The sequence below is a fragment of the Mesoplodon mirus genome, assembly GCF_964341445.2.
Source record: "Mesoplodon mirus genome assembly, chromosome: 20".
NCBI classification, from domain to species: domain Eukaryota; kingdom Metazoa; phylum Chordata; class Mammalia; order Artiodactyla; family Ziphiidae; genus Mesoplodon; species Mesoplodon mirus.
In genome coordinates, this window is record NC_138996.1 from 54,539 (window position 1) to 75,706 (window position 21,168).

The 21,168-nt window shown below is 36.3% G+C and overlaps 1 pseudogene across 1 annotated transcript in view; it reads right to left on the reverse strand.

Annotated features, from left to right (window-relative positions):
- Window positions 1-21,168, reverse strand: part of LOC309796011 (coiled-coil domain-containing protein 150-like) — an 80,126-nt pseudogene that overhangs the window by 24,332 nt on the left and 34,626 nt on the right. The window contains exons 14-15 of the transcript XR_014296236.1: window positions 7,616-7,723; window positions 2,419-2,542 (exon numbers count right to left, since the gene is read on the reverse strand). The product of XR_014296236.1 is annotated as a coiled-coil domain-containing protein 150-like (transcript). The remainder of the gene's footprint in view (window positions 1-2,418; window positions 2,543-7,615; window positions 7,724-21,168) is intronic.

Consider the following 21,168-nt stretch of genomic DNA (forward strand, 5'->3'; position numbering starts at 1 on the left):
CTAGAGCTAATCAATGAATTTGGTAAAGTAGCAGGATACAAAATTAATGCACAGAAATCTCTGGCATTCCTGTACACTAATGATGAAAAATCTTTAAATGAAACCAAGAAAACACTCTCATTTACCATTGCAACAAAAAGAATAAAATATCTAGGAATAAACCTACCTAAGGAGACAAAAGACCTGTATGCAGAAAATTATAAGACACTGATGAAAGAAATTAAAGATGATACAAATAGATGGAGAGATATACCATGCTCCTGGATTGGAAGAATCAATATTGTGAAAATGACTCTACTACCCAAAGCAATCTACAGATTCAATGCAATCCCTATCAAACTACCACTGGCATTTTTCACAGAACTAGAACAAAAAATTTCAAAATTTGTTTGGAAAAACAAAAGATCCCGAATAGCCAAAGCAATCTTGAGAACGAAAAATGGAGTTGGAGGAATCAGGCTCCCTGACTTCAGACTATACTACAAAGCTACAGTAATCAAGACAGTGTGGTACTGGCATAAAAACAGAAAGATAGATCAATGGAACAGGATAGAAAGCCCAGAGATAAACCCACGCACATATGGTCAACTTACCTTTGATAAAGGAGGCAGGAATGTACAGTGGAGAAAGGATAGCCTCTTCAATAAGTGGTGCTGGGAAAACTGGACAGGGACATGTAAAAGTATGAGATTAGATCATTCCCTAACACCATACACAAAAATAAGCTCAAAATGGATTAAAGACCTAAATGTAAGGCCAGAAACTATCAAACTCTTAGAGGAAAACATAGGCAGAACACTCTATGACATAAATCACAGCAAGATCCTTTTGGACCCACATCTTAGAGAAATGGAAATAAACACAAAGATAAACAAATGGGACCTAATGAAACTTCAAAGCTTTTGCACAGCAAAGGAAACCATAAACAAGACCAAAAGACAACCCTCAGAATGGGAGAAAATATTTGCAAATGAAGCAACTGACAAAGGATTAATCTCCAAAATTTATAAACAGCTCATGCAGCTCAATAGCAAAAAAATAAACAACCCAATCCAAAAATCGGCAGAAGACTTAAATAGGCATTTCTCCAAAGAAGATATACAGACTGCCAACAAACACATGAAAGAATGCTCAACATCATTAATCATTAGAGAAATGCAAATCAAAACTACAATGAGATATCATCTCACACCAGTCAGAATGGCCATCATCAAGAAATCTAGAAACAATAAATGCTGGAGAGGGGGTGGAGAAAAGGGAACACTCTTGCACTGCTGGTGGGAATGTGAATTGGTACAGCCACTATGGAGAACAGTATGGAGGTTCCTTAAAAAACTAAAAATAGAACTACCATATGACCCAGCAACCCCACTACTAGGCATATACCCTGAGAAAACCATAATTCAAAAAGAGACATGTACCAAAATGTTCATTGCAGCTCTATTCACAATAGCCCAGAGCTGGAAACAACCTAAATGTCCATCATTGGATGAATAGATAAAGAAGATGTGGCACATATATACAATGGAATATTACTCAGCCATAAAAAGAAACGAAACTGAGCTATTTGTAATGAGGTGGATAGACCTAGAGTCTGTCATACAGAGTGAAGTAAGTCAGAAAGAGAAAGACAAATACCGTATGCTAACACATATATATGGAATTAAAAAAAAATGTCATGAAGAACCTAGGGGTAAAACGGGAATAAAGACACAGACCTACTTGAGAATGGACTTGAGCATATGGGGAGGGGGAAGTGTAAGCTGTGACAAAGCGAAAGAGAAGCATGGACATGTATATACTACCAAACGTGAGGTAGATAGATAGTGGGAAGCAGGTGCAGAGCACGGGGAGATCAGCTCGGTGCTTTGTGACCGCCTGGAGGGGTGGGATGGGGAGGGTGGGCGGGAGGGAGATGCATGAGGGAAGGGATGTGGGAACGGATATATATGTATGACTGATTCACTTTGTTATAAAGCAGAAACTAATAAAAAAAATTTTTTTTAAAAGAATTTTGGGATGTTACCTCTCTTCCCACTAAGTACACATACTGTTAAGCAGAAAGCATTTGGTAATTTGACTTAACATAAAATCTTAACAGTGTTATATCACATTAATAATACATAAGTAGGTGGTTATTATTACCAAGGTCAGATGTGTTTCAACAGAAAAAAATAGGACTTTTGATTATTTTAAGACAGGAAGAAAAAAAAAATTGGGAGTTAAATCATGTATTTTTAAAGGAAATATTTTAGAGCTCTTCTAAAGTTATCCTTTCTTTAGGAAAAAAAAATCCTCCTCTGATCAATCCTCATTCTTTTTTACTAAAGGTAACAAGAAAAGAAAGAATATGGCTCATGAAGGATTTCAGAAGCGCTTCATTTCAGTAACAGACTTCAGAAAGGATTGATGTCTTGCCTTCTTGTTCTCCCTGTCCTGCAAAGCTTCGAGGTCATGTTTCAACTTCCTACTCTCTTTCAGGGCTGCAGCCTGACCCTTCACAACTCGTGAGAGCTCCTTTTCTTTCAAGAATGGATTTCGCCTTAGTAGAAAAAAGGAAATGATAAATGATTCGCCCAAAGCACAGTCAATCAGCAATTAGAATAAGACACAGCAATTTAGAAACCAAATTTAAAATGTTTAATTAAATATGCTTACATATTATGGTAAATAAAAACTAGCTTTAGTAGCTGTTTTTCCCCTTAAAACTACAAAGCAAAAAAAAATCTGTTAATAAACATGGGCAAATCTCTAATATATGTAAATCTCAATGAAAGCACAGAATGAAGATAAGGGAGATAAGACAATGATGCTAAGATGAAAAACGGGGGAGAAATTGATTATCACAGAATTTGAAAATACAACGTAAATTAATATCATAAAAGCAAAGGTGAATAAGTACTAAATAGTGTCAAGAAAATAATGTTACAGAAGTGTTCTAAATAGTGTCCTAATCCTAATTAGAAGTATTAGAATTTTACATCTCTGAAATACTTTTAGTATATCTACACAGTTGTTTCAGATTCATCATACTATTCTAAATACTACTCTTTTAAAAAATACTTTATCTTGAAATACAGAGTCACGGGAGTTCACAAAATTAGTGCAGAGTCCCCATGCACTCTTTTCCCTGCTTCTAATGATGACATCTTATATTGTAGTTCAACATTAAAACCAGGAAATTGACTTTAATGAGATTAACTAGACTACAAAACTTACAATTTTCACTTTTTTTTTTTTTTTGCAGTACACGGGCGTCTCACTGTTGTGGCCTCTCCCGTTGCGGAACACAGGCTCCGGACGCACAGGCTTAGTGGCCATGGCTCACGGGCCCAGCCGCTCCGCGGCATGTGGGATCTTCCCAGACCGGGGCACGAACCCATGTCCCCTGCATCGGCAGGTGGACTCTTAGCCACTGCACCACCAGGGAAGCCCTTCACCATTTTTTTTAACCTGCATTCATCTGTGTATGCACACATGCACATAGCTCTATGTAATTTGACCCCATGCACATATTCCTGTGATCATGACAATCAAGATACAGAACTGCTCCACTGTCGCAAAGAACTCACTTATGCTACTTCTCTGTGTTCACACCCTCCCCCAAACTCATCCCATGTCCCCTGGCAACCAGTAATTTGTTCTCTATCGCTACTGTTTTTGTCATTTCAAGAATGTTATTTTAAACATTTAAAAATAATTAATTTTAGTATAATACATTCACATTTTTAAAAACAGCCTTACTGAGATATAGTTGAAATACAATAAGCTATGTATATTTAAAGTGTACAATTTTGATATATGTATAAACCATAATCATGATAATGAACACTTCCATTATCCCAAAGGTTCCCTTATGCCTTTTTGTAATTTCCCCCACTTCTACATCTCCCTGTTCCTACACATCCACCCAAGGCTACCACTGACCTGTTTTCTGTCACAATCAATTCACTTTTATTTCCTAGAATTTTATATAAATGAAATCATATTTTATGTACTCATTTTTGAATGATTTTCCACTCAGCACATTTATTTTGAGATTCACTCACTCTTCTTTATATATCAATACTTCGTCCTTTCTGTTGCTGAATAGTGTTCTGCTGAACACTTGAGTTTTTCCAGTTTTAAGCTATTACAAGTAGAGCTGCTCTGGGCAGTTGTATACAGATCTTTGTGTAGATATATACTTTCATTTATCTTTGGTGAATGCATAGGAGTGGAATGGCTGGGTTGTATGGTAGTAGTATGTCTCACTTTTAAAGAAACTACCAAACTATTTTCCAGACTGGCTGAGTGATTTTACATTCCCTTCAGCAATGTATGAGAGTTCCTCCACATCTTCACTAACACTTGGGGTAATCAGTTTTTCAATTTTAGACATTCTAATAGTGTGTGGTAGTATCTCACTGCAGTTTTAATTTGCATTTCCCTAATGACTGATGTCTAACATCTTTTCAGGTGCTTATTTATCATCCGTATATCTTTTTTGGTGAAACGTGTGTTCACCAAATAAATAAAATACTTTGCGCCTTTTTTTTCAGATTGTTTTTCCTTCTTAGTGAGTTTTGAGAGTTTTTAATAAACTGTGGAGACAAGACCTTTATTAGATATGTGATTTGCAAATGTTTTCTCCCCCAGCCTGTAGCTTTTCATTTTCTTAACAATGTCTTTGAAGAGCATACGTTGTCAATGTTACATTTTTTCCTTTATGGATCATGCTTTTGATGTCAAATCTAAGAAATCTTAGTGTAATCCAAGATCACAATGGTTTCATCCTATGTTTCAGAAGTTTTACAGTTTTAAGTTTTACCTTTAGGGCTTTCATCCATTTTGAGTTAATTTTTATATATGGTAAGAGGTATGGATCAAAGGTATTTTGTTTTTTGTTTCTGCATATGATACCCAATTGCTTTAGCACATTTGTTGAAAAGACCATCCTTTCTCTACTTTTACTTCTGTTGAAAATAAAATATTCATAAAATTATTCTGGATGGGTAGCACATTCACATTACTCTTAAGGTACAAAAGGATAAAGTGAAAAATCTCCCAGCCACCCAGTTTCCTTCCTCGAAAATAATGTTGCCAATTTATTACGATTCATTTTAGAGAGACTCTATTCAAAAGTGAATACATATGTATACTTCATCACCCCAACCCTTTTGCACACAAATAGTAAAATACTCTGTATACTCTTCTGAACCTTGACTGTTTTAACCTAATAATAGATATGTTATGATTAAGATAAATATATCTTCAAACAGTATTCCAAACTATGGATATACCATGATTTATTTAGCCAGCCTCTTACTGATGGAATTTTGGTTGTTTCTAGTATTTTGCTAATAACAAACAATACTTCAGAAAGTAACCTTGTAAACATGTCTTATGTACAAGCTAGTGTATCTGTAGGAAAAAGTACAACTGTGGGTGTAAAGTGATAAACAAAGCCAAATTGTCCTCCACAGGAAAAGGGCACTCCAAACAGCAGCAAAGAAGAATGCCTGTTCCCCACATCTTCCTCAGTATTATACTTCCTTATAACTTTTAACCTGTAACATTAAAAATACTTTAACGTCTTCTGTAAGGATTCAAGAATAGTACAAAAGATGCTAACTTATAAGGTTTTGAAAACCTATTGGATTTTGTTCTAGAAAAGTATATTAGGAAGAATATAGTTTTTATAATTTTACCAGTGCTTATAAAATATTTATAAAAATGAAAAGGCCACTAGCAAAAGTGCTTACAGAAAGGGTCTAAATTGTAGTTAACTCTAGAAGACAAGCTATAGTACTTTCTATTTTTAAATACCAAACAAAGATGTATGCTCTAGTAAGTTTTCTTTGGAAAGTATTTTCCAGTGTTCAAGTTCTCAGGGCTTCTATTTATGTATTTCTACTTTAAAATCAGGCTTTACCCATTTTACTGTAAATGTTAAGACTATTAGCATTAATTTTTAAGGTGAAAATTAGATTAAAAATCTCAATGGTTACTCTTAAGCCAAATATGACATTTCTGTGTCCAAAACAAAAACTAAGTATGCAATAGCCAGAATGATGGTTTTGATCTACATCATCAGTTTTTCCTGTTTGTGAAGAAGTTCTTTCCTTGTTGTTCCTCACACCTCCAAACGTTATCTTTCTAGATGTTACTACTTTTCTTCATTGTTGTATAAATCTGAAATTTCCTTATGATTTAATTTGTGGCCTTCACTTACTGAATCCCGGTGAAGAAAATTTGGTGACTCGTAATTTTTTAATGGTCTTGAGGCAAGAATGTCTATTTTACCTTCCAGTCTTCCCTCCATGGTTTTAATGGCATTAAAAAGAGTCTTTAGAGAGATCCCAGAGTCTCCGATCTTCTGAGAAGACCTCACAGAAGTTAGGGTAGGTGCAAAGGTCACATGGTGTGTAGGGTTTGGCCTAACACTGGGCAAAACAACTGATGAACTTCATTCCTTTACATTGTTGACACAGGGTCTATGGCTTTAAAGTAATTTTGAAGATGCAGGCCTCTCTGGAGATTTCCTTCTTCTTGGAAGCATCACCAATTTAAAAAGACAAAATCAACTAAACCTAGAATTATTTTTCAGTGAGTGCCCCCTTTACTATGAGAAACAACACAACATTCTAAATGAAGCTGGGATGGAAAATATACTTAAAAATGTGTTCCTTTGTTTACAGAATGAAGAAAATACTAGTGTAAAGTATGTCCTCATGAAGAAACAAAGCATATCTAATGAGGTCCCCTTTACCAGTATAGTCAGATTGTTAGAACCCTAGCAGCATTCCATTTGAAGACACATTCTAGTTGCTTGGTTACCAAGGGTATACATACACAAACGTTAGAGTTAAAGAAGTTACACATGCTTAAACTGTTAAAAATTAAAAATAAATAATGTGATAAATCTGTAAATCATTGAAATGAATCACTTTCTTTTAGTAACATATTCCTGGATTATTTTCTTCACTAAATGTTTTAGATATCTTCTTTGTCTAATTTTCTCTGTTCATGTTAAATTGTTATGTGACCTACGAACAGTTTTAGTAGTCTCAATAGTCTCAGTCTCAATAGTCACCATGCTAACAAGTAAGCACCTTCACTACTAATACCTCTTTCAAGTGCGCTATTGCAGGTATATCTTGTTGGCAACAAGTTCTGCATTCGCCTGTAATTAAAAACCCAAAGATACTTGTTCCTCACGTCTGCCAAAAGTTTTAAGGTTCAAATTAAAAAACCACTTCCTCTATGATAGAGATTCTCGATGCTTTCATCATGATGATGTTCCCTATGCATGCTCACAATACAATCTATTTTGTTTCTGAAAGGCATAACCTTCTATTCTATAATAAAGTCTGCCGAGTACATTCCTAATCCTGCAATTACAGCATGCAAGTTGAATGTCCCAATACTGCTTCAGGCATCTTTATGAATTCTTCTGTGGTTGAGTGGAACCTTGTACATCGAGGGTGTTTAAAATATTTTTGATAAATTGAGTCAAGTGAGAGAATATTCATCTTTCTGGGATCATACGGTGAGGTGGGGAGAAAGCCACCAATTTCTTAAAAGCTAATTAAAACAACATAGAAGCAATCTGTTTTATAGCTATTAATCACACCTGAGCATATTTGCCCTCTAGTGCCTTATTCAACTTGCGTAGATGGTCATTCTGTGAACTGGTTTCAGTAAAAGAATGTAGTTGTTCTTCTAGCTGCTTAACTTTTATCTAGAGGGAAAACAGAAGAATAAAAAAACAAGTCTCATTAACGAAATATATATATATACTCCAAAACAGAAAAAAAAAGATGTCACAAGTTTTGCAGAAAAAAAAAAATCACAGAAAATCCTTAAAACTTGTAAAAAGCGATCCTGTTTTTCTAATGATGCTATTTCAACTAAAATAGCTATTTCAACAAATAAAATAGGCTATAGCCCTATACATGTACTGAGATAATTCATTTGGTTTATAGCATTTATGGAAACTCCAAATTAACATGACTCATGAATATAACAGTGAGACTTTGTGGGTAAAATATTTCAATTTTAAAGAAATTGTGGTATCTAGTATTCAAAACCCTTTCTGAGTACGGATAATTAGAATTGTCAATATGTAAGGAGACAAGAGTCTTGTGTTTACCCACAGAGAATTACGAAAGTTGAATTAACAGAATTCTTATAGGCTGAATTATATTTGAAAACTAACTCATAAAGCTGACTACTCACATCTTTCACTTTAAAGAAAAGATGATTTGGGGGAATAAAATCATTAATATTTACTCACAAATCTCCAAATTGTGTGTTTGTCTACATTTTCTTCCTCTTATTCCCAACCCTCTCAATACAAATCGACAATTAACATTACTGAGCTTATCTCTGAATCAGAAAAAAATTCATCCAAAATTTTTAATTTAAATCAACTTTTTCCTCTCTCACTATCTTTTCTTGTTTCCCACCTCTGAAGGGCAAACTCCTCTTGGTTGTAGCCACTGATTGTTTTCAAGAACTGTTAAAATTTGAGTGCTAATACTTAGTTTTTTTTAGAAAGGCTACATGAAAACACGTTTTGTCTTAGGAAATCTCTCTTGTTCCATCAGCAGAATCCTTTTTCTCATCTTTGCCTGTTTCTGGTGCTCTTTTCCACAGTGTACAGTATAAAACATGTTCCATGGCTCCCCCTTAAGTGTATTCACTTAAGGTTCAGAATTAGAATGGCTGCCTCTAAAGAGAGGTATTGATGCAACACTTATTCTCATTTTAAATGTAAGCAAACTGCTGTTAACCTTAGAACTCAGTGGAAAATACTGATGAACACTCAAGAATTTTAGATTTGCCTCTCTTCAAACAAAACACAGAATATCTTTATTCCACAATATTTCTCAGGTAACTTACGCTACCCCCAGCCTCAGAGTACTCAATAAAATGCCCTGCAACTTGTCAGATGGCATGTTCTCATCTATAAAGCACTTTACTTTTTATACTGGGTTTCTTTTTTGGAAGAATTTCTAATTCAGGACACTGAAATGGGGAAGAACACAGAAGGAAATAAATCCTGCTGCCCTCAGTGATCTGATGTTTCTGTGTCATTAAAATCCAAGTAGCTTCCACAGCTAGCTTACCAGGCAGTCTCAGAAATACCAGTATTTAGGTCAAGGTCATATCCTCCTATTGTTTCAAATGATCTAAATATATATAGATACATATTTTTAAAAATTGAGGTATAGTTGATTTATAATATTATGTAAGTTTCAACTATACAACAAAGTGATTCACAATTTTTAAAGATTATATTCCATTTATAGTTATTATAAAATATTGGCTATATTCCATGTAATGTACAATATATCCTTGTAGCTTATTTTATACACAGTAGTCTGTACTTCTTAATCTCCTACCCTAATATTGCCCCTTACATATATTTTCTAATATAAAACTATAAAAACATAACACTATAGAAACTGTGAGACACCTAAGAAATGGATGAAAAGGAACTTTTTTTGTGTGTGTGTGTGTGTTACACAGGCCTCTCACTGTTGTGGCCTCTCCCATTGCGGAGCACAGGCTCTGGATGCGCAGGCTCAGCGGCCATGGCTCATGGGCCCAGACACTCTGCGGCATGTGGGATCTTCCCGGACCGGGGCACGAACCCGCGTCCCCTGCATCGGCAGGTGGACTCTCAACCACTGCGCCACCAGGGAAGCCCGGAACTTATTTTTATGTGTTTTATAATGCAAGTATTCTAAATTAATGCTATTAATAAATTTCCTAGGTTTTTTCTTCTTTGATACACATGATAAGTTGGAAATAAAGTAGGACAAGCCTACAACATTACCCCAAAGTTTGAAATGAGCTACAGAGTTGAAACAACCTAAACTGCCAGAGTTATGTATTTTGACTAGAAGTATGAAAATACATTCATAAAACTGATAATTTCAGCACAGCACCCTTAATAATATTCATATAATTCCATGAAGCAATTCAAATCAAAGAAGTACAACAACAATCAACATGGATGGATCTCTCAATTATAATGCTGGGTGAAAGAAACAAGACACACAAAAACTATATACCGTATTATTATATAAAGTTCAAAAATTAATCTGGGGTATTAGAAGTCAGGATGATGGATAGTAACATCATGGGGGACAGTGACTGAAAAAGGCTATGAAATGGGTTCTGGGTGCTGGGAATATTCTGTGTGCTGGTCACATGGTTACCTCTACTTTGTGAAAATCCATTAACTGTATCCTGTGTACTTTTCTGTATAATATGTTATAGTTCAATAAAAATTTATTAAAACAAAACAAACAAAACCTTTAAATAATCTCTAAATTAAGGTCACAAATGCAGCTGCTCCTAAGGGGCTAGGCAGCTAACATAATATTTGAATCCAGTTGGTATAAGAGTGATGGGGCCAGTGGTAGATTAAAGCGAGCATAAAGCACTAACTAACATATGTTTAAAGACAAGAAAAAGATGTTGGGCTTCCCTGGTGGTGCAGTGGTTAAGAATCCTCCTGACAATGCAGGGGACACGGGTTTGATCCCTGGTCCAGGAAGATCCCCTATGCTGCGGAGCAACTAAGCCTGTGCACAACTACTGAGCCTGTGCTCTAGAACCTGCGAGCCACAACTACTGAAGCCCGTGGGCCTACAGCCCATGCTCTGCAATGAGAAGCCACCGCAATGAAAAGCCCACGCACCACAACGAAGAGTAGCCACAGCTCACAGCAATTAGAGATAGCCCTGCATGCAGCAATGAAGACCCAATGCAGCCAAAAATAAATAAAATAAATTTATTTTTAAAAATGTTGGAAATCTTTCAGGCATATATAGCAACATCCCTTCTATTCATCACTCAACTTAAAAAGAATAAAACATTACTAATATAGTTGAAACCCTCTGTGTAGCCTAATCCAACTAAATCTCTTCCATCCTGGAGTTAACCACTATCCTGAATTTGGTGTTTTATCATTCCTATTCCTTTTTAATAATTTTACTATAAATGTATCCCTCAACAGTATGTAGTATTATTTTATGAGATTCATCCATGTTAACACATGTCACTCTACATCCTCTTATATAGACTGCTTTCTAAACTGGTATAATTACTTTTAGGAGAAATTTGAAAAACTCCAGTAAATTTCAATTTATGTACATCATACAACCCAGCAATTCTCCTCCTAAGAATTATACCTAGAATAGAGAATATTTTGGATGAGTACAAAGACATGTGCAAGAATTCATCATATCAGCATTATTTGCAAACAAATGAAAACTGCCTAAATTTCCATCGACATAAGAAAGGATAGTTTTTTAAGGAACCTCCATACTGTTCTCCATAGTGGCTGTACCAAAAATAGAACTACCATATGATCCAGCAATCCCACTACTAGGCATATACCCTGAGAAAACCATAATTCAAAAAGAGACATGTACCAAAATGTTCATTGCAGCTCTATTCACAATAGCCCAGAGCTGGAAACAACCTAAGTGTCCATCATCGGATGAATGGATAAAGAAGATGTGGCACATATATACAATGGAATATTACTCAGCCATAAAAAGAAAAGAAACTGAGCTGTTTGTAATGAGGTGGATAGACCTAGAGTCTGTCATACAGAGTGAAGTAAGTCAGAAAGAGAAAGACAAATACCGTATGCTAACACATATATATGGAATTTTAAAAAAATGTCATGAAGAACCTAGGGGTAAAACGGGAATAAAGACACAGACCTACTTGAGAATGGACTTGAGGATATGGGGAGGGGGAAGGGTAAGCTGTGACAAAGCAAAAGAGAGGCATGGACATATATACACTACCAAACGTAAGGTAGATAGATAGTGGGAAGCAGCCGCAGAGCACAGGGAGATCAGGTCAGTGCTTTGTGACCGCCTGGAGGGGTGGGATGGGGAGGGTGGGAGGGAGGGAGATGCATGAGGGAAGGGATGTGAGAACAGATGTATATGTATGACTGATTCACTTTGTTATAAGGCAGAAACTAATTTAAAAAATTAAAAAATTAAAAAAAGAAAGGATAGATACATTTGGGCATATTTAGATAATGCAATAGTATACAGCACCATATATGAAACTGAAATCATGTTTGAGTGTGAGGCGACAATTTCTGACAGTCTGCATTAACACATAAAACCAGGTATTTACATCATTAAGTCAATTTTGACAATGCAATATTTTATCTAATATGGTTCATATGTAATATTTTAATCGATTATAATCCAATTGAGAGAACACACAGCAGACTATTGTTTTGATTACATTTAATATGTAGCTCTTCTTTTAGATTATCTTGTGAGAGTAATATGCTATACATTTACAATAGCCAAGACATAGAAGCAACCAAGATATGCATCGATAGAGGAATGGATAATGAAGATGTGTGTGTGTGTGTGTGTGTGTGTATATATATACATATATACACACACACACAATGGTCTATTACTCAGCCATAAAAAAGAATGGACTAATGCCATTTGCAGCAACATGGATGGCCCTAGAGATTATCATACTAAGTGAAGTAAGTCAGACAGAGAAAGAAAAATACCATATGATAGCACTTATATGTGGACTCTAAAATATGATACAAATGAACTTATTTACAAAACAGAAACAGACTCATAGGCATAAAAAAATAAACTTATGGTTACCAAAGGAGAAAGTGAGGGGGAAGATAAATTAGGAGTTTGGGAGTGGCAGATGCAAGCTACTGTGTATAAAATAAACAAGGTCCTACTATGTAGCACAGGGAGCTATATTTAATATTTTTAAGTAAAGTATAATGGAAAAGAATATGAAAAAGAGCATATATACACACACACATATATATAAAACTGAACCACTTTGCTGTACACCAACAACTAACACAAGGTTGTCAATTAAAAAAGAAAATAATGTGCTATATAAGAGCACTTTCCCTTGGGCTGATGAGGTCAGTGCCTTTTGGAATGTGCCAACCCAAGGCATGACATAAAAACACCAGTGAATCAATAGTTTCAAAAGTGTTTCACCTTTCAAAGGCTATCAAAAAGCTTCAGCCCTTATTACAGGAATATGGACAGAAAAAAAGGCACGTATTTTCCTTAAGATTATAAGGATGATCTCTAACATGTAATCAAGGTTTAAAAGGTTAGATAGGTAACATCAGACTCACTAATAAATCTTAAAATGTATTCCACTCCCAGCTAAAGTTTGGCATCAAGGGTTTAAGATTTGGCTATGAGTATTTAAGAGTTTTCTCACACACTTAAAAATATACTTCATTTCTCTTGGGAAAGCTAAAAGTAGGTCAAAATCATGGGCCACTGCTTCTACGAGATGATTAGTTTCACAAAGGAGAAAGTATATACCCAGCCTATTACACTGATCACTTTTCCCCGTGAGAAGTAAATAAGAGAGGTGTACTTCCCCAGCTCATTTCATAGGTGAATAAGATGAAACAAGAAAATTAAGACTTGTGCAAGGTTACACAAGTATAGATGATTATACTTAAGTGCATCACTGCCTCTGGAAAATATTAATTAAAAGCACACAAATAGTGGCCAAATAGCTTTATCTATTTTTTTTTTTTTTGCGGTACACAGGCCTCTCACTATTGTGGCCCCTCCTGTTGTGGAGCACAGGCTCTGGACACGCAGGCTCAGCAGCCATGGCTCACGGGCACAGCCGCTCTGAGGCATGTGGGATCTTCCCGGACCGGGGCATGAACCCGTGTCTCCTGCATCAGCAGGCGGACTCTCAACCACTGTGCCACCAGGGAAGCCCAGTTTTATCTTTTTACTGGACAACATACTGTTTCACAACCATGGTTTATCAACTGCCTTTCAGATCACCTGCCATTTCTGGGCTGGATCTTGTCTGCTAACCCTATGGTAAGTCCCTTGGGAAGATGAGATAAGATTAACACTGAGGTTAATCTCTAGGGAGATTACTTATTCAGTCAGCTCTATAGCTGCCAAGCCTAACCAGACTTCACTTCATACCATTCAGTCCAGTGGTGCTCAACTATGGGTGCACATTGGAATCACCAGGGATTTAAAAATTTTTGAAGCCTATGACTTATTTCCTGAGATTCTGATTTAATTGCTCTGGGGTGCAAGCCCGGTCATGGGGAGTTTTCCCTTTATATTTTATTATGAAAAAAATTAAATATACAGAAAAATTGAAATGTGCATACACCTGCCATTCAAATTCAACCATTAACATTTTTATACTTACTTATCATATATCCATCCATCATTTCCTGTATCAATCTACCAAACTATTTTCTTTTTTCTTTTTTTAATGATTCATTTCAAAGTAAACGGCAGACATCATATACTTCCTAGCATGAAGAGTTTTTAAAATTTTCCAGGGGAGCCTACTGTGTAGCTAAGGCTGAGAACCACTAATTTAGACTTCAATGTTTCTACTGAAGTTGGTTTAAGGCAGGTCTAACCTTATTAGTGGCAAGCTTCCTGCTCTGAGGACACTTTAGGGACAAAACTCACATGGAGTGAAAGAACAGTATCATCTCATGCACAAGTCAATTCTATTGCCTTGCATCTCAATTTCCAGGGTTACTTCTTTTTAGGAATGTTATAAAAATTCTGCAAAAAGGAAAACATATGCGATGGAGGGAATCGAGATGGTGGAGTAGGATGATGCTGAGCTCACCTACCCCTACAAACAAATCAAAAACACATCTATATGTGTAGCAGCTCTCAGTGAAAACAAACTGGAGACTGGCAGGAAGATGTCTACAACCAAGGCTGCAAAGAAAGATCCACAGAGTTTGGTAGGAAGGGAGAAGTGATCAGGTCGGGACCTATGTCTCTAGGAGGGATACAGAAGAGGAGGGGATATCACAGGTTCAGAGATCCTCCCTGGGGATTTTGGGGCTTGAACCACATGTTAGGAACCCCAGGCCTGGGGACCAACAATGGAAAGATGAATCCCCTAGCTGGTTTGAAAATCAGTGGGACATACCAGAGAGCTGTAAGAACCTGAGACTCCGCTCCTGAAGAGTGCACACACGCTTGCTTACTCCCAGGAACAACGGAGAGGAAACAGATTAAAAATGGCCTGGGGCTCTGGCCGGTTTCCCAAGACCACCCCAACAGCTGCCCTAGCCTGCACGGATGCCAGCTCCAGCCCCTCTTGCTCTGGAGCAGCTCCCCACTAGGTAAAGGCTGCCACTGTCAAGGAGGATAAGCACTTGGGGGAGATGGAGCAGTTCAGACTGGGCCCTGCATCTGAATAGGGTGAGGGCAATCATTACCAGTGTGTGCAGAAGTGGTGGGGCAGGAGCTACCTGGAACTCCTACTGATGTGCTGGAACCATCCTAGTGCATACCCCAGCCCACACCAGGCACCTACTCTGGACCCTTTTGCTCCGATGCAGCTGCCCACTAGGGCGAAGGCTGCCATTGCTGGAGGGGAGAAGGAGTGCACACTTAAGAGGGAACAAAACCAGCCTGGACCTGACCCTTAGGGCTTCTGCTCCAGCACCTTGATACCTGGCCCTACACCTGATAGGGTGGCTATAGCCATTGAGCAGAGGAGAAATGCCAGCTCACACCTGGCTCTGGCTCTAGCCCCTCTGTCTCTGGCCCTACCTCCCACCAAGGTGGTAACTGCCAGCACACCCTGGGGGAAGATGTAACCTGTGCTCACTTCAGATTCAGCTCTCCCAACAAAGCTACTGGACACGAGCAGACTGAACAGGGACACTCCCACACAAGGACACCCCTTTAAGTTTGGGATAAGTAACTTTTTTTTTTTTTGTAGATGCCCTTTATTGGGTTGAGGAAGTTCCATTCTATTCCTAGTTTGTTGCCTATTTTTATTATGAAGGGTGTTGGGTTTTGTTTAGTGCCTTTTCTGTGTCTATCGAGATTATCATGTTGTTTTGTGCTTTATTCTCTTGGTGTGATATGTTACATTAACTTTTAGATGTAAGCCAGTCTTGCATTCCTGGGAAAAATCCCTCTTGGTTATGACATATAATCGTTTTTATACGTTGCTAAATTTGGTTTGTTAATATTTTGTTGAGGAATTTTGAATCTACACTCATAGGGATAAGTAACTTTTACCTAGAGATACAGAAAGTAAAACAAAATGAGAAGATAAAAGAATTTATTTCAAACAAAAGAACCAAAAACACCCCTGAAAAAACAACTAATGAAATAGAGATAAATAATTTACCAGATATAGAGGTCAAAGCATTAGTAATAAGAATGCTAACTGAACTTGGGAAAACAATAGATGAACAGAGTAAGAATTTTAACAAGGGACTAGAAAATATAAAAAAGAACCAGTTGGAGCTGAACATCATAATAACTGAAATGAAAAGTACACTAAAAGGAATTAATAACAGACTAGGAGATACAGAACAATGCATAAGTAATCAGGAAGATACAATATTGGAAATCACCAATTCAGAAGAGCAAAAAGGAAAACAAATTTAAAAAATGAGGATAGTTGAAGGAACCTCTGGGACAACATTCCCATTTTAGGGGTCCTAGAAGGAGAAGAGCAAGAGAAGAAGGTTAAAATGTATTTGATGAAATTATGGCTGAAAAAATTTATTCCTGAGGATGAAGAAAGAAACAGATTTCTAGGTATAGGAAGTACAAAGAGTTCCAAATAAGATGAACCTAAAAAGACCCACACCAAGACATATAATTAAAATGGCAAAAGTTAACGAGAGAATTTTAAAGGCAGCAAGAAAAAAAATAAAGAGTAACATACAAAGGAACCTCCGTAAGGCTATCAGCTGATTTTTCCATAGAAACTTGGCAGGTCAGAAGGGAGTGGCATGATATATTTAAAGTATTGAAAGGGAAAAACCTACAAGCCAGAATACTCTACCCAGCAAAATTATTATTCAGAATTGAAAGAGAGATGAACAACTTCTCAGAGAAGCAAAAACTAAGAGAGCTCATCTAACTGATGTTACAAGTGTTAAAGGGTCTTCTCTAAGTGGAAAAGGCTACAAGAAGAATTTATAGGAAAGGAAAATCCCACTAGTAAAGGCAAATATAAGATAAAGGTTGTGGATCAACTACTTAAATAAGCTAGTACAAGATTAAGAGACAAAAATTATAAAATCAACCATAACTACAATAAATAGTTAAGGGATAGACAAATATGTAAAATATGACATTGAAAACACAAAATGGGGGGGGAGGGAATAAAAAATGTAGCTTTTTAAAAGTGTATAAATGTATCTGAACTTATATGACTATCGGTTTAAAATAAGCACATAAAGTTCTAGGTCAACATATATGAACTCCACAGTAACCACAAATAAAAAACCTACAACAGAAACTAGAGAAAAGGATACAAGCACACCACTAAAGAAAATCATCAAACCACAAGGGAAGGAAGTAAAAGAAGAAGATAACAGAGAAGAACTATAAAAACAACCAGAAAACTAGTGACAAAATGGCAATAAGTACACACTTATCAATAATCACTTTAAATATCAATGGGCTAAATGCTCCAGTAAAAAGACATAGGGTGGCTGATTGGATAAAAATGAAGACCCATCTATATGCTGCCTGCAAGAGACTCATCTCAGAGACACACACACAGCCTGAAAGTGAGGGGATGGAAAAAGACAGTTCATGTAAATGGAAGAGGAAAAAAATGCTGAGGTAGCAATACTCATATCAGACAAAGTAGACTTTAAAATAAAGTCTATAACAAAAGACAATAAACAGCATTATATAATAATAAAGGGATCTGTACAAGAATAGGATTAACTTTCATTAACATATATGTACATAAAACAGGTGAACCTAATCAGGAGCATCTAAACATATAGAGCAAATATTAACAGACATAAAGGGAGAAAATGACAACAATACAATAATAGTACGGGACTTTAACACTCCACTTGTATCAATGGACAGAAAATCAATAAGGAAACAGTGGTCTTAAATGGCACATTAGACCAGTTGGACTTAATAGATATCTACTGGACTTTCGTCCAAAAACTGAAGAATACACATTCTTTTAAAATGCATATGGGGGTTTCCCTGTTGGCACAGTGGTTGGGAGTCCACCTGCCAATGCAGGCGACACAGGTTTGAGCCCTGGCCTGGGAAGATCCCACATGCCACGGAGCAACTAAGCCCATGCACCACAACTGCTGAGCCTGCACTCTGGAGCTCACGTGCCACAACTACTGAAGGCCGTGCACCAAGAGCCCGTGCTCCACAACAAGAGAAGCCACTGCAATGAGAAGCCTGTGCACCGCAATGAAGAACAGCCCCTGCGTGCCACAACCAGAGAAAGCCTGCACACAGCAATGAAGACCCAATGCAGCCAAAAATTTTAAAAAATAAAAAATAAATAAAATTTAAATGCATATGGAATGTTTTCCAGGATAGATCACATGCTAGGCCATAAAACAAGTCTCAACAAATTTAAGAGAACAGAAATTATATCAAGCATTTTTTATGAACACAATGGTATGTAACTAGAAATCAACTACAGGAAGAAAAATGGGAAAACCACAAACATGTGGAGCTTACACAACATGCTATTAAAACCTATGGGTAGGTAAAGAAATCAAAGAGGAAATCAGAAAATACCTTGAAACAAATGAAAATAAAAACACAACTTTCCAAAATCTACGAGATGCAGCAAAAACAGTCCTAAGAGGGAAGTTTATGGCGACACAGGACTACCTCAAGAAAAAAGAAAAATTTCAAATGAACAACCTAACATACCATCTAAAGGAATTAGAAAAAGAACAAAGCCCAAAGTCAGCAAAAGGAAGGAAATTATAAAGATCAGAGAGGAAATAAATGAAAAGGAGACTAAAAAAAACACCAATAGAAAGGATCAATGAAACTAAGAGCTGGTTTTTTGAAAAGATAAATAAAATCAATAAGCCTTCAGCGAGGCACATTAAGAAAAAAAGACAGAGGACACAAATGAACAAAATAATAACTGAAAGAGGAGAAATTACAACTGATATCACAGAGGTACAAAAAAACATCAGAAGAGAATACTATGAACAGCTATATGCCAACAAATTGGACAATCTAGAAGAAATGGATAAATTTCTAGAAACATACAATCTTCCAAGACTGAATGAGGAAGAAAGAGATAATCTGAACAGACTGATCACTAGTAGTGGAATTGAATTAGTAATCAAAAAACTCCCAGCAAACAAAAGTCCAGGACCTGACAGCTTCACAGGGAAATTCTATCAATAACAAACACATAAAGAAGAGCTGATACCTATCCTTCTCAAACTACTCCAAAAAACTGAAGAGGAGGGAACACTCCCAAATTCATTCTATGAGCCTACGATTATCCTGATACCAAAATCAGACAAAGACACCACAAAAAAAGAGAAAATTACAGGCCAACATCTCTGATTAATATAGTTGCAAAAATCCTCAACAAAATATTAGAAAACTGAATTCAACAATTATAAAAAAGGATTATATACTGTGATCAAGCGGGATTTATTCCAGGGATGCAAGGATGGTTTAATACCTACAAATTAATCAATGTGATACACCACATTAACAAAAGAAAGGATAAAAATCACATGATCATCTCAACAGATGTAGAAAAAGCATTTGACAAACTTCAACAAACATTCATGATACAAACTTTCATCAAAGTTGGTATAGATGAAACATATCTCAACATAAATAAAGGCCATTTATGACAAACCAACAGCTAACATCATACACAGTGTTGGAAAGCTGAAAGCTTTTCCTCTAAAATCAAAAACAAGACAAGGATGCCTACTCTTCCCATTTATATTTTACACAGTATTGGAAATCCTAGACACAGGAATCAGACAAGAAAAAGAAATAAAAGGCATCAAACTGGAAGGGAAAAGGTAAATCTGTCACTATTTGCAGATGACATTATACTTACATATAAAACCCTAAAGTCTCCATGAAAAAATTATTAGAATAAATTAATTCAGTAAAGTTGCAGGATACAAGATTAATATACAGAAATCTGTTGCTTTTCTATACTCTTACAATGAACAATCACAAAGAGAAAGCAAAACAATCCTGTTTAAAATCACACCAAAAGAATAAAATACCTAGGAATGACCTTAACCAAGAAGGTGAAAGACCTATACTCTCCAAAACTATAAAACACTGGTGAAGGAAATTAAAGATGATATAAGGAAATGGAAAGATATCCCACGTTCACAGAAATTTTGGTAAAATGTCATTACTACACAAAGCAATCTACAGATTTAATGCAATCCCTATCAAAAACCCATGGCATTTTTCACAGAACTAGAATAATCATAAAATTTATATTGAACCACAAAAGATCCTGAATAGCCAAAGCAATCTTGAGTAAAATGAACAAAGTTGGAGTTAACATATGCTCCCTGACTTCAGACTACACTACAAAGATACAGTAATCAAAATAGTATGGTACTGGAATAAAAAGAGACACATAGATCAATGGAACAAAACAGAGAGTCCAGAAAGAAACCCACACATATATGGTCAATTATTTTACAACAAAGGAACCAAGAAAATACAATGGGAAAAAGGTAGTCTCTTCAATAAACTGTGTTGGGGAAATTGGACAGGCACTTGACAAAGAAAGAAAATGGACCACTAACTTATACCATTTACAAAAATTAACTTGAAATGGATTAAAGACTTGAATGTAAGACCTGAAATCACAAAACTCCTAGAAGAAAACACAGAACACTCTTTGACATACATTGTAGCAATCTTTCTTTGGTTCTTTCTCCTAAGGCAAAGGAAACAAAAGCAAAAATAAAACAAATGGGACCTAATTAAGCTTAAAACCTTTTGCACAGCAAAGAAAACCATTGACAAAATGAAAAGACAACCTATTGAGTGGGAGAAAATGTTTGCAAATGGAATGACTGATAAGGGGTTAATATCCAAACTACATAAACAGCTAATACAACTCAGTATCGAAAAACCCAAACACCCCAATTAAAACAATGGTCAGAAAACCTGAATAGACATTTCTTCAAAGAAGATGTACAGAGGGCCAACATGCACATGAAAAGATGCTCAACACTGCTTATCATCAGGGAAAAATAAATCAAAACCACAATCAGATATCACCTCACACCTGTCAGAATGGCTATCATCAAAAAGACCACAAATAACAAACATTGGCAAGGATGTGGAGAAA